Here is a 12,240-nt window from a genome sequence, read left to right on the forward strand (position 1 = left end):
GACCTTAGAAAGAGGCTGTAGCACCACGAGCTCAGGGGCTTTTAATGTGTTTACATCGTCGAGAGGGTAGATTAGAAGTTATTTCAGCAAATGAGTAGTGTAAATGTGTGACATTTAAGTCGAGGGTGGATAAAAGCATTCCAACATGAAATGTGAAATTCCAATTTTCAATGGTCTTGAATATAGTAGATCTATATAGGCCTAACTATGTATTGAGGGTAAAATTAGATAAACTAAGTCGTGGTCGTGCTCTAGTTAACACATTTTCAATCGTTATCTAACGAATAAACGAGATAGCATTAGCTTACCGTTGTTTTAACTTAGCCTACCATTTTAGAAAACAATACGGTCTTATTATCGTGATACATATCACCTTCCTATAAACACACGTTTCTAAAATATATTAGCCTATATCTATTTTTCTATCTGAAGAGAAAATAATGTGTTGGCTAATTATTCGTTAAATCATGCTCCCATCCGGCGTGCATTCCGGTGTGTCACGAGGTAAAAGGTTCGCCCTAATCAGGCAGCCCCCGCGAGCCCCCTCTGAAATACCCTCCACCCTACCCGCGCCCGTCTGATTGATCGCCTTATTAACTGGAGTTCTTGTAAGTGTGACCGAGCTGATTAAAATGCATATGTTTGGAATAATACACCGTTTAAGCCGCCCGGCAGAAGCCACAAGGCAGATTTATGTAAACCTTCACGCCATATTTCTGCCTTATACGGAGATTGCAGGACGAAAATAAAACAATGTTTTGGCTTGTGCATAACAAAATAATAGCAAAAAAAGATAATTTTAACGAAATAGATATTCAAATGCATTTGCCATTTCACAATTGTTTCCCATTGGACAGTGGCAGTGTGAGTTATGGTTAGTGGCCAGGACTGGTTGGGGCTGATTTGGATGAACCTATACAGTAGCGGCCCCCACCACCACCACCATATGTTTCTCTTTTCAAGCGCGCGTCACAGCGCCAGAATGACACATAAGTGATACAAATTACAACCACATTTACCCAACAACACATATGGATCCCCAGCTATCCCTTACTACGTTGGATCCTCAATGGCCTAATCCACCATTAACACTCGCATTAATCGCTGGAAGACAGTATACGACCGAGCTACAAGATATGATAGACTTCTCTATTGCACACGTAACAGCAATTACCTCGGCCTTAGAAGATGTTATTAGTGAGAATTGGCGCAGGGCTCGTCGGAACCCTGACTAGCACAAAGCGTTCTGATAGGGGAGGTGCGGAGCAGCTGTCCACTGAATGGAGAAAAAAAACACAGCCATCCTATCCGAGACTGCTGCTGCTGTTTAAATTGTACTACATTCTAATTTACAGGCCCTTGTCGTAGCGCGCGGGGCTGGCGAGGAGGCGTGGATGGACCAATCACAGAGTAATGATGATGAATGGGGAATTAATGCACACACAAGCGAGACAATTTAAGCCTTCATCTGTTTAAATAGACTTCCAATATCATTTGGAAACGGAGGTCACGTTAAATCAATCGGGCGACGCGTGAAAGTCGTTTTCGGTGGCGTCTTTATCAACATTATTTACGGCGCACGGGAGAGGGCTTTAATGCCAGGCCGGGCTCTGGAGGGGGGAGGAGGTAGAAGGGCCCCGCTGCTCAAAGCTGGTGACATGAGAGAGTTGGGGTGTCTCTTCAATTGTCACCGGTTATTTTATTCAGGTGCAACTAAACAGGTTGTAGCTATAGCGTTTGTTTATGCGAGTCAATTCAGACTGGCCCATAACAATTTCCCTCACCTAACAGAGCTGTACGGATATAACGCCAGAGTTTAATGGCCCAATATCTTATGTATGCATGTTTACACCATATGTCTAAACACAATGTAGCCCCAGAGACAAGAATAAAGCAATGGCTGGCAAGAGGCAAGATAGGGGGATGCTTTCAAACTGCCTCTTTTTGCAACGACATCGTTGTCTTTTAAGTCAATATGATTACATCATTCCCTGTTTATTTCACATGATTCTTTATCAAATATACTCACCCAAACGGTTTACCACTAACACTTCTGGGAAACACTATAGCTCTCAAGAACCAAAGTGGGCTCAAGGGGGCTTACAGTTTCCCCCTCTTGGATTCTCAACTGAAGGTATGGCCAGTTGTGAACTACAATACCGGCGCTCTGTTTTAACGTTTATAAACCTTAATAATCCTCCCTTGCGATATGGTTTTGGAAACATAAAGCCCTCTACTTTCACATCACATCAAAATAATTTCACAAATAGAAAATATACACTTGGGCCGCCCACTGTACACCGTTTTAACCGGTTTTAACACATTTGTGGCCGACAGTATTTTTCGGTTACAACACTATTCTGGTGTCCTCCCGTTACGCACAGGTGTTAGGAAATGCTTCAAGAGATAAGTAGAGCAGTTGGTCGCCTCTGTCTTCTGTATAAAAAAAAACAGCTGTAACATGGCCTTGTGGGAACCAGAACCATATAAAGGTGCGTAGTAACCCAATTAACATTTGATTTTGTTTTAATTCTTGCCGATGAGAAAGTTCGAAATGTTTCTAAAACCATATTACAAGCGAGGCGTATTGACGTTTAGACATATCTTCGGGACAACGTTGGAGCGTCCGTGCATTTGTTTCAGGCAGCAGACAGGTTCATGATAAGAAGGTATATGTTTTAGATTACCTGTCTGTGAATGGACTAGATTGAAACAACACGAATTACGCGTAGATTATGCTGCGTTCAAGTGATGCCCCTTCAACTCGTATTTATGACTAAGAACCTCGGGTATGATCTCTGGACCCAGATCTTTCCCAGATGCTGAACTCTGACGTCACGGGGCACTGAAAAAGTAAACAAAATGGCCGTGAGTTCAGCTGTAAATGGTGAGAATGGTTCTTGCGTCCCTTCCGAGCGCCTGAAAGCTCCAACTCGTTGACATGAAAGCGGCATTAGGAGCCTATGTGGCTGCTGGAATAGGTGATGTAGCTCTTTCACAATCAAATAGGCTTATACCAAAACGGAGGTCCTTTTAACTTTAACCAAATTTGACCGTCTACTTCTGTGATTAATAAAACAAATAGTCAACAACAAAAATTCAACTGTCATCCAACTCGGAAATTCCAAGTCGGCCTTCCCCTTCCCCTTCCCAGTAACTCTTACCCTAGTAACGTTGTTGACTCATCCTATACTCCTATTCGTAGTCAAAGCGTAAATTGACAACAACCAAAAAACACTCAACAAAAACACCACCTCAAACTTGTATCTCAAACAGGCCATTTCAAAATGCTTGCTATTTCCTCACAGAGGATGATGTCATCCTTAGGAGAACGAGCTGACCAATCAGTGATATATTGATGTTAATATTTTGAATGACCAGTACATGCCCAAGCCATTCTGTTGTTACTTTAACTGAACAAACAGAGATGTTATCAAGAGTTTCAGACTTTTCGGCATTATGGTTAAGGTGTTGGCTGGACCGTCACTGTACCTGGGTTCAAATCCCAGTCAGGGCTACTCTTTGAATTTGCTACAATATGTACTCCATATACAGTGCCTCCAGAAAGTATTCACACCCCTCCACTTATTTCAAATGTTGTTGTTACAGCCTGAATTACCAATTGATTAAATAGTTGTTTTTTCTTCACCCATCTACACACAATACCCCATAATGACAAAGTGATCAGATATTTTTATAATTTTTTGCAAATTTATTGACCCGGCAGCCAGCTGCACCAATGTGTTGGTAGAAACACTGTTCAACTGATGACTGGAGTCAGCCTGCAGGCGCCTGGCCCACCACAAGGAGTCGCAAATGCGGGATGAGCCAAGTAAAGTCCCTCCGGCCAAACCCTCCCCTAACCCGGACGACGCTGGGCCAATTGTGCGCCGCCCTATGGGACCCTCGGTCACGGGATCGAACCCCAGGCTGTAGTGACGCCGCAACACTGCGATGCAGTGCCTTAGACTGCGCTACTCGGGAGGCCTAGTCCGTTTCTTTTTATCCTAAAAAATGTCATAGTCCTTGCCGATGACAAGCACACCTATAACAGGATGCTGCCACCACCATGCTTGAAAATATGAAGAGTGATACTCAGTTATATGTTGTGTTGGATTTGTCCCAAACATAATTCTTTGTATTAAGGACATTCACTTAATTTCTTTGGCACATTGGTTGCAGTTTTACTTTAGTGCCTTATTGCAAATAGGGTGCATGTTTTGAAATATTTATTATTCTGTACAGGCTTCCTTCTTTAGCTTGGTATTATGGAGTAAGTACAATGCTGTTGATCCATCCTCAGTTTTCTCCTATCACAGCCAATAAACTCTGTAACTGTTTTAAAGTCACCTTTGGCCTCATTGTGAAATCCCTGAGCAGTTTCCTTCCTCTCTGGCAACTGAGTTAGGAAGGACGCCTGTATATTTGTAGTGACTGCGTGTATTGATACAATATCCAAAGTGTAATTAATAACTTCACCATGCTCAAAGGACTATTCAATGTCCGTTAAAAAAAAATATATCTATCTATCAGTAGGCGCCCTTATTTGCTTGGTATTGGAAAACCTCCCTGGTCCTTGTGGTTGAATCTGTTTTTGAAATTCACTCCTCGACTGACGGATAATTGTATGCGTGGGGTGAAGAGATGAGGTAGTCATTCAAAAGACATGTTAAACACTATTATTGCACACAGAGTCAGTTGATGCAACTTACTATAATTCTGATTAAGCACATTTTTCCTCCAGCACGTTTTTAGGCATGCCATAACAAAGGAGTTACTAATTGAATCAAATACATTTAAGCTTAAAAATGTTTAACTGATTTGTAAAAATGTCTAAAAACATAATTCCACTTCGACATTATGGGGCATTGTGTGTAGGCCAGTGACCCCAAAAAATCTATATTTAATAAATGTTCAATTCAGGCAGAACAAAATGTTTAAAAAGTAAAAGGGTGTGAATATTTTCTGAAGGCCCTGTATATTTGTGAATACTTTTACATTAATATGGATGCTTCTATGATTACGGATAACCATGAATCAATCTGAATAATGATGCGTGAGAAAGTTAATGCTGGAGTAGAGAAACACATTTTAAAATGTAGCTTCACTGTCCAAATAAATACCTACAGGATTGTAGTTTGTAAAGCAGCAGGGTTGGTTGGTTGTGAGTTGGCTTTACTGAGAGCTCAACCAGTCAATGTAAAAGAGTCTCTTCATCAGTCTCCCTCTACCCCTGACAGCTCTGACAGAGGGGTGGGCTGACCCCCCCACCCACACCCACCAGCACCACAGTCTACACACTCACTCAACGTTCTCCTCCTGTCTCCTTATTCCCATATACTGTAGGCCTTAATACTCTCCAAACACAATGCAAAAGAAACCTCAAAACAGCACACTTCCAGGTCAGGTTCAAGACCAAAATGCTCTTTAAAAAGACAATAAACCTATTCATGGTGAAAGGAAGTGGAACTGAGATTAAGGCCATACAATTTATGTGACTTCTTAAGAACATTTTTACTCCTGAACATATTTAGGCATAGTGGCTGAATACGTATTGACTAAAGACATTTCATTTTTTTATTTTTAGTACATTTGTAATGTAAAAAAAAAACAACATAACTCCACTTTGATATTATGATTTATTGTGTGACTCAAATCTCAATTTAATCAATTTTAAATTAAGTCTGTAACACAACAAAATGTGGAAAAAGTAAAGGGATGTGAATACTTTCTGAAGGCTCTGTATCTTTCTCTTCTTCTCACAGTTACTAATAAACTATAGGTTTCTCTGTCTCTGGCCCTCATCATCCAATCTCTTATACCTGAGATAGCAAAACTACCACCACTTATATGATTGATCTGAAAAGCACATTCATTCACTCGCAGGTGATTGAAAGACCCCTCGTGGGATACGAGCCCGAATTCTTAGTCCATTGCGCTCGGGGTCTTCTTTCAACAAAATCACAGACTCAATCTTGCAAAGTTAGATTTGTTTTGGTTTGTTGCATTCAAAAGGGACTGATATAATGTTGATTTGATCACAGAAAAAATATATATCTACACTGAAAAATATATTAATGCAACATGGGAAGTGTTGGTCCCATGTTTAATGAGCTGAACAAAAAAATCCCCAAAATTTTCCATATGCAGAAAAAAATGATTTCTCTCAAATTTCGTGCACAAATTTGTTTACACCCCTATTAGTGAGCATTTCTCATTTTCCAAGATAATCCATCCACCTGACAGGTGTGGCATATCAAGAAGCTGATTAAACAGCATGATCATTATACAGGTGTACCTTGTGCTGGGGACAATAAAAGGCCACTTTAAAATGTGCAGTTTTGCCACACAACACAATGCCACAAATGTCTCAAGTTTTGAAGGAGCATGCAATTGGTATGTTCAATGTTCATTCTCTACCATTAGTTACCTCCAACATTGTTTTAGAGAATTTGGCAGTACGTCCAACACGCCTCACAACCGCAGACCATGTGTAACCATGACAGCCACGGATCTCCACATCTGGCTTCTTCACCTGTGGGATCGTCTGAGGGGAGGTAGGGGGGAGGAGGTGTTCTGCGTAGTAATCCTGTCTGTAAGAAAACACTTTTCTGGGGTAAAAACCATTCTGATTGGCGGGGCCTGGCCCACCCATAGCTGTACCATTGTCCAGTCATGTGAAATCCATAAATTAGGGCTCAAGTAATTTATTTCAATTGACTGATTTCCTTATATTAACTGCGACTCAGTAAAATCTTTAAAATTGTTGCATGCTGCATTCATATTTTTGTTCAGTATATATAGTACAAACTAAAAAAAAATGTGATGAACTCAATTCAACCTCTTGTGCCTCTGGCATTTGTTTTGTGAGGCAGCTTAGAGGGAACATTGCATATATGACTACCTTGGGGAAACCAGGTGGAGTAAAGGTAGGTTTTACAGGCTACATCAGGCTCTGAAATGGTCCTAGTCAGCATGCTGATGTGATACTGATGTGATAGTTGTTATAGCTATGACTATCTCATTGCTCCCCAGCTTGCCCCATCACATCTTCTGTTTGTGGAACACAGCCTATGGAACAACTTGCCCCATCACATCTTCTGTTTGTGGAACACAGCCTATGGAACAACATCACATCTTCTGTTTGTGGAATCTTCTGTTTGTGGAACACAGCCTATGGAACAACTTGCCCCATCACACATCTTCTGTTTGTGGAACACATCTTCTGTTTGTGGAACACAGCCCTTGCCCCATCACATCTTCTGTTTGTGGAACAAGCCTATGTCCCATCACATCTTCTGTTTGTGGAACACAGCCTATGGAACAATCTTCTGTTTGTGAACACAGCCTATGGAACAATCACATCTTCTGTTTGTGGAACACAGCCTATGGAACAACTTGCCCCATCACATCTTCTGTTTGTGGAACACAGCCTATGGAACACACTTGCCCCATCACATCTTCTGTTTTTATGGAACTTGCCCCATCACACAGCCTTGTCCCATATGGAACAACTTGGAACAACTTGCCCCATCACATCTTCTGTTTGTGGAACACCCATCACATCTTCTGTTTGTGGAACACAGCCTATGGAACAATCTTCTGTTTTGCCCCATGGAACAACTTGTCCCATCATCTTCTGTTTGTGGAACATCTTCTGTTTGTGGAACACAGCCTATGGAACAACCCATCACATCTTCTGTTTGTGGAACACAGCCTATGGAACAACTTGCCCCATCACAACACAGCCTATGGAACAACTTGCCCCATCACATCTTCTGTTTGTGGAACACAGCCTATGGAACAACTTGCCCCATCACATCTTCTGTTTGTGGAACACAGCCTATGGAACAACTTGCCCCATCACATCTTCTGTTTGTGGAACACAGCCTATGGAACAACTTGCCCCATCACATCTTCTGTTTGTGGAACACAGCCTATGGAACAACTTGCCCCATCACATCTTCTGTTTGTGGAACACAGCCTATGGAACAACTTGCCCCATCACATCTTCTGTTTGTGGAACACAGCCTATGGAACAACTTGCCCCATCACATCTTCTGTTTGTGGAACACAGCCTATGGAACAACTTGCCCCATCACATCTTCTGTTTGTGGAACACAGCTTTTGGAACTCACCCAGATCATCCAATATTGTTTTAAAATAATTTAATAAGCATTTTGTTTTATGGTGGAGTGTTATTGTTTTTACGACCCTCTGGGCAGCCAATGGCTTTGCAGATGGGTCCAGCTCTCTCCACACCTCATTTTATTTTACGGCATGTTGGCCGCTTTACTTCTCAGCAATGTCTTCGCCAATGCCGACAGGGAGAGTTTTCCTCACTCTTTCCCAGAGAATCATCAAACAGAATCAATAAGGGAGAGAGAACATAAACACAAGCACACACACGAACAGAGGAAAAACATGAACATGGTCATATTCCCACACTCACGTTGTGCAAAGCCACACAGCAGAATAGAGATGTTGGAAGGAGTCCCAGGTCTTTGACAGTGGTTTCTGTAAGCCTCAACAGCTTTGGGTTACTTTGATATTCTAAGTGAGAATGCGCCATATGGTGTTATGATTGTAAATATCAATAATTACATTTGTCAATCAAATATTATGGAAGCTACGGGGCCATGTGGTTTCTGACTGGAGAGGGCTTACAGTGAATGTGTTTCCATATCATGAGTATCGGTATTGTCTGGTGGGTATTTGGCCAATATTATGTATGTATGGACAAATACAGTGACACTGTGCTCTACTATGACGGGTGGTATAGGTAACCTTTGCAACCTGTCTGTGCGTGTGCGTGTGTGCACACATGTCTGTTTGTGTGTTGCTTTGTGTATGTATATGTGTCTGTGTCTGTGTAGGTGTGTGTGTGTGTGGATGTATGTATGTGTATGATGGAGCACCTCAGTGCTGTAGTGATATATCCTCATTATTTCTGTCCCGTGACCGTCACACTCTGCCTGCTGCACCTCTCCAGGGAGACAGGGATGTCCGGGCTTCCCCCTCTACCATCTCGCCCCTCGCCTACCTCGCCTCCCTCGCCACCCTTGCCCCACGGTCAGGCCCATCTGCTGAGTCGCTCTGACTGCTAACCAATGAGCGCACAGTTTTGTGACATCAACAGTCCTAATTGACCATCCTGTAAGAGCATTTCAACATGGACCTGACCCTAACCACCAATAGTACAAGGTCAGATATTTTATCTTCACCCTGATGTGTGTAACTGCTGTGTGTGTGCTTGCTGTGCATTCTAGTGTGTGTGTGTGCTTGCTGTGCATTATAGTGTGTGTGTGTGTGTGTTTGCTGTGCATTCTAGTGTGTGTGTGTGTGTGTGTGTGTGTGTGTGTGTGTGTGTGTGCTTGCTTGTGCATTGGCCTGTGTTTCTATGGATTGGTGGTTGCATGCGTGTGTGTTCAGTGGGTTAAGTGGCCCCTTTAGGTAAGGTTAAACCATGGGAAGCACACTAGGGGAGATAGTAGTGCCAGATAGTGAGGGCATCAGTGAACAGCTAAAAGCCTGTGCTTAGTGTCTTTAATGGATGCTTTAAAAGGCCACTCACACTGCTAGTCTTTGAGCAGACCTCCCCAAACGTTTAAACTTATAGAGGGTAGGAGGAAAGGAAGAAGGGAGGAGTGTGTGTGTGTGTGTTGGTTGGTGAGTCGCTCTAGGGGGTCTGTACTAATATGTGTGTTTATGTTAGTATGATGATAGGTTAGTTGTTATGGAGAGTGTGTGTGTATGTGTTTATGTGGGTTTTTGGAGTGAGTAAGTGTGTTTATTCAGCTTTATGTACATCCGAGTGTGTGTATGGAAGTGTATGCAGTGCATGCACATACGCAAGTTTGAACAAGAGGGTTGACCATGACAGAAATGGCACCCTATTTCCAACATAGTGCACTACTGTTGACCAGAGCTCTATGGGGAATAGGGTGCCATTTGGAATGCAACCAAGGCATTCAAGGCCTAGACATTGTGACGCAGACACACAGACCTGTGGCGTCTCCAGAACCTGACTCATAGACCGGGAACTCAGAGCCAGGGAGACAGGGGGAATAAAGAGGTTAATGAAAGAGAGTAGGGGGTTCAAAGAGGAGGGGGTCAACCGGGGGGTCAGACAAGGATAGGAGGGGTGGGGATGTGAGGTTTATTGTGATAGGTCTCTATTTGTGATTCCTAATGCAGGGGGAGAGGATGAGGAGAGGAGAATAGGGAAGAGAGAGGGAAAAGAAGAAGAGTGTAGGGGGAGAGGGGGAAGGAGGGGGAGAGAATACTTTTTTTTATGGTTATGTTGTTTGCAATTCCTGTCTGTGAGTTGAAAACATGGCCCCTTTAGTTCCTCACAGGTTAATGGAACTTTTATGTCCTGCAATCATGTGACACCTGGTATCTTTCCTCTCTCTCTCTCTCTCTCTCTCTCTCTCTCTCTCTCTCTCTCTCTCTCTCTCTCTCTCTCTCTCTCGACTACTCTAAAGTCTCTGTGATCAGGGTTTATGACATGACTATCAGCGGGTCAGGGAGAGAGGCAAGGCTTCAGTTACTAGTTGAGGCTCAGTTTATGTTAGTTTATGTTTAGGTTAAAGGGTAAGTTTAGAGAAGGTTTGGGGGAGTAGTTAGAGAGTGTGTGATCTTAGGGCTGCAGTACGAGTGGGGTTAGAGACAGGCTTGGTCTGCTAGCAATGCTATGACCTGCTGCAGGAGAGCAGCCAGAGAATTTACCATAATCTCCCCTCCCTCCTGTCCATCTCCTATCCTCCACCCCAGCTCCCTCACTCCTCCCATCTCCTCCCCCCCTCCTGTCCATCTCCTATCCTTCACCCCAGCTCCCTGACTCCTCCCCTCTCCTCTCCTCCCTCCTGTCCATCTCCTATCCTCCACCCCAGCTCCCTCACTCCTCCCCTCTCCTCCCCCCCTCCTGTCCATCTCCTATCCTTCACCCCAGCTCCCTGACTCCTCCCCTCTCCTCTCCTCCCTCCTGTCCATCTCCTCCCCACCTCCTGTCCATCTCCTATCCTCCACCACTGCTCCCTGACTCCTCCCCTCTCCTCTCCTCCCTCCTGTCCATCTCCTATCCTCCACCCCAGCTCCCTCACTCCTCCCATCTCCTCCCCTCCCTCCTGTCCATCTCCTATCCTCCCTCCTGTCCATCTCCTATCCTCCCTCCTGTCCATCTCCTATCCTCCCTCCTGTCCATCTCCTATCCTCCACCCCAGCTCCCTCACTCCTCCCCTCTCCTCCCCCCCTCCTGTCCATCTCCTATCCTTCACCCCAGCTCCCTGACTCCTCCCCTCTCCTCTCCTCCCTCCTGTCCATCTCCTCCCCCCTCCTGTCCATCTCCTATCCTCCACCCCAGCTCCCTGACTCCTCCCCTCTCCTCTCCTCCCTCCTGTCCATCTCCTATCCTTCACCCCAGCTCCCTGACTCCTCTCCTCTCCTCCCTCCTGTCCATCTCCTATCCTTCACCCCAGCTCCCTGACTCCTCCCCTCTCCTCTCCTCCCTCCTGTCCATCTCCTCCCCCCCTCCTGTCCATCTCCTATCCTCCACCCCAGCTCCCTGACTCCTCCCCTCTCCTCTCCTCCCTCCTGTCCATCTCCTATCCTTCACCCCAGCTCCCTGACTCCTCTCCTCTCCTCCCTCCTGTCCATCTCCTATCCTCCACCCCAGCTCCCTCACTCCTCCCATCTCCTCCCCTCCCTCCTGTCCATCTCCTATCCTCCCTCCTGTCCATCTCCTATCCTCCCTCCTGTCCATCTCCTATCCTCCCTCCTGTCCATCTCCTATCCTCCACCCCAGCTCCCTCACTCCTCTCCTCTCCTCCCTCCTGTCCATCTCCTATCCTCCACCCCAGCTCCCTCACTCCTCCCATCTCCTCCCCTCCCTCCTGTCCATCTCCTATCCTCCCTCCTGTCCATCTCCTATCCTCCCTCCTGTGCATCTCCTATCCTCCCTCCTGTCCATCTCCTATCCTCCACCCCAGCTCCCTCACTCCTCTCCTCTCCTCCCTCCTGTCCATCTCCTATCCTCCACCCCAGCTCCCTCACTCCTCCCATCTCCTCCCCTCCCTCCTGTCCATCTCCTATCCTTCACCCCAGCTCCCTCACTCCTCCCATCTCCTCTCCTCCCTCCTGTCCATCTCCTATCCTCCCTCCTGTCCATCTCCTATCCTCCCTCCTGTCCATCTCCTATCCTCCCTCCTGTCCATCTCCTATCCTCCCTCCTGTCCATCT

This window comes from Oncorhynchus keta, chromosome 20 (genome assembly GCF_023373465.1).
Source record: "Oncorhynchus keta strain PuntledgeMale-10-30-2019 chromosome 20, Oket_V2, whole genome shotgun sequence".
Lineage (NCBI taxonomy): Eukaryota > Metazoa > Chordata > Actinopteri > Salmoniformes > Salmonidae > Oncorhynchus > Oncorhynchus keta.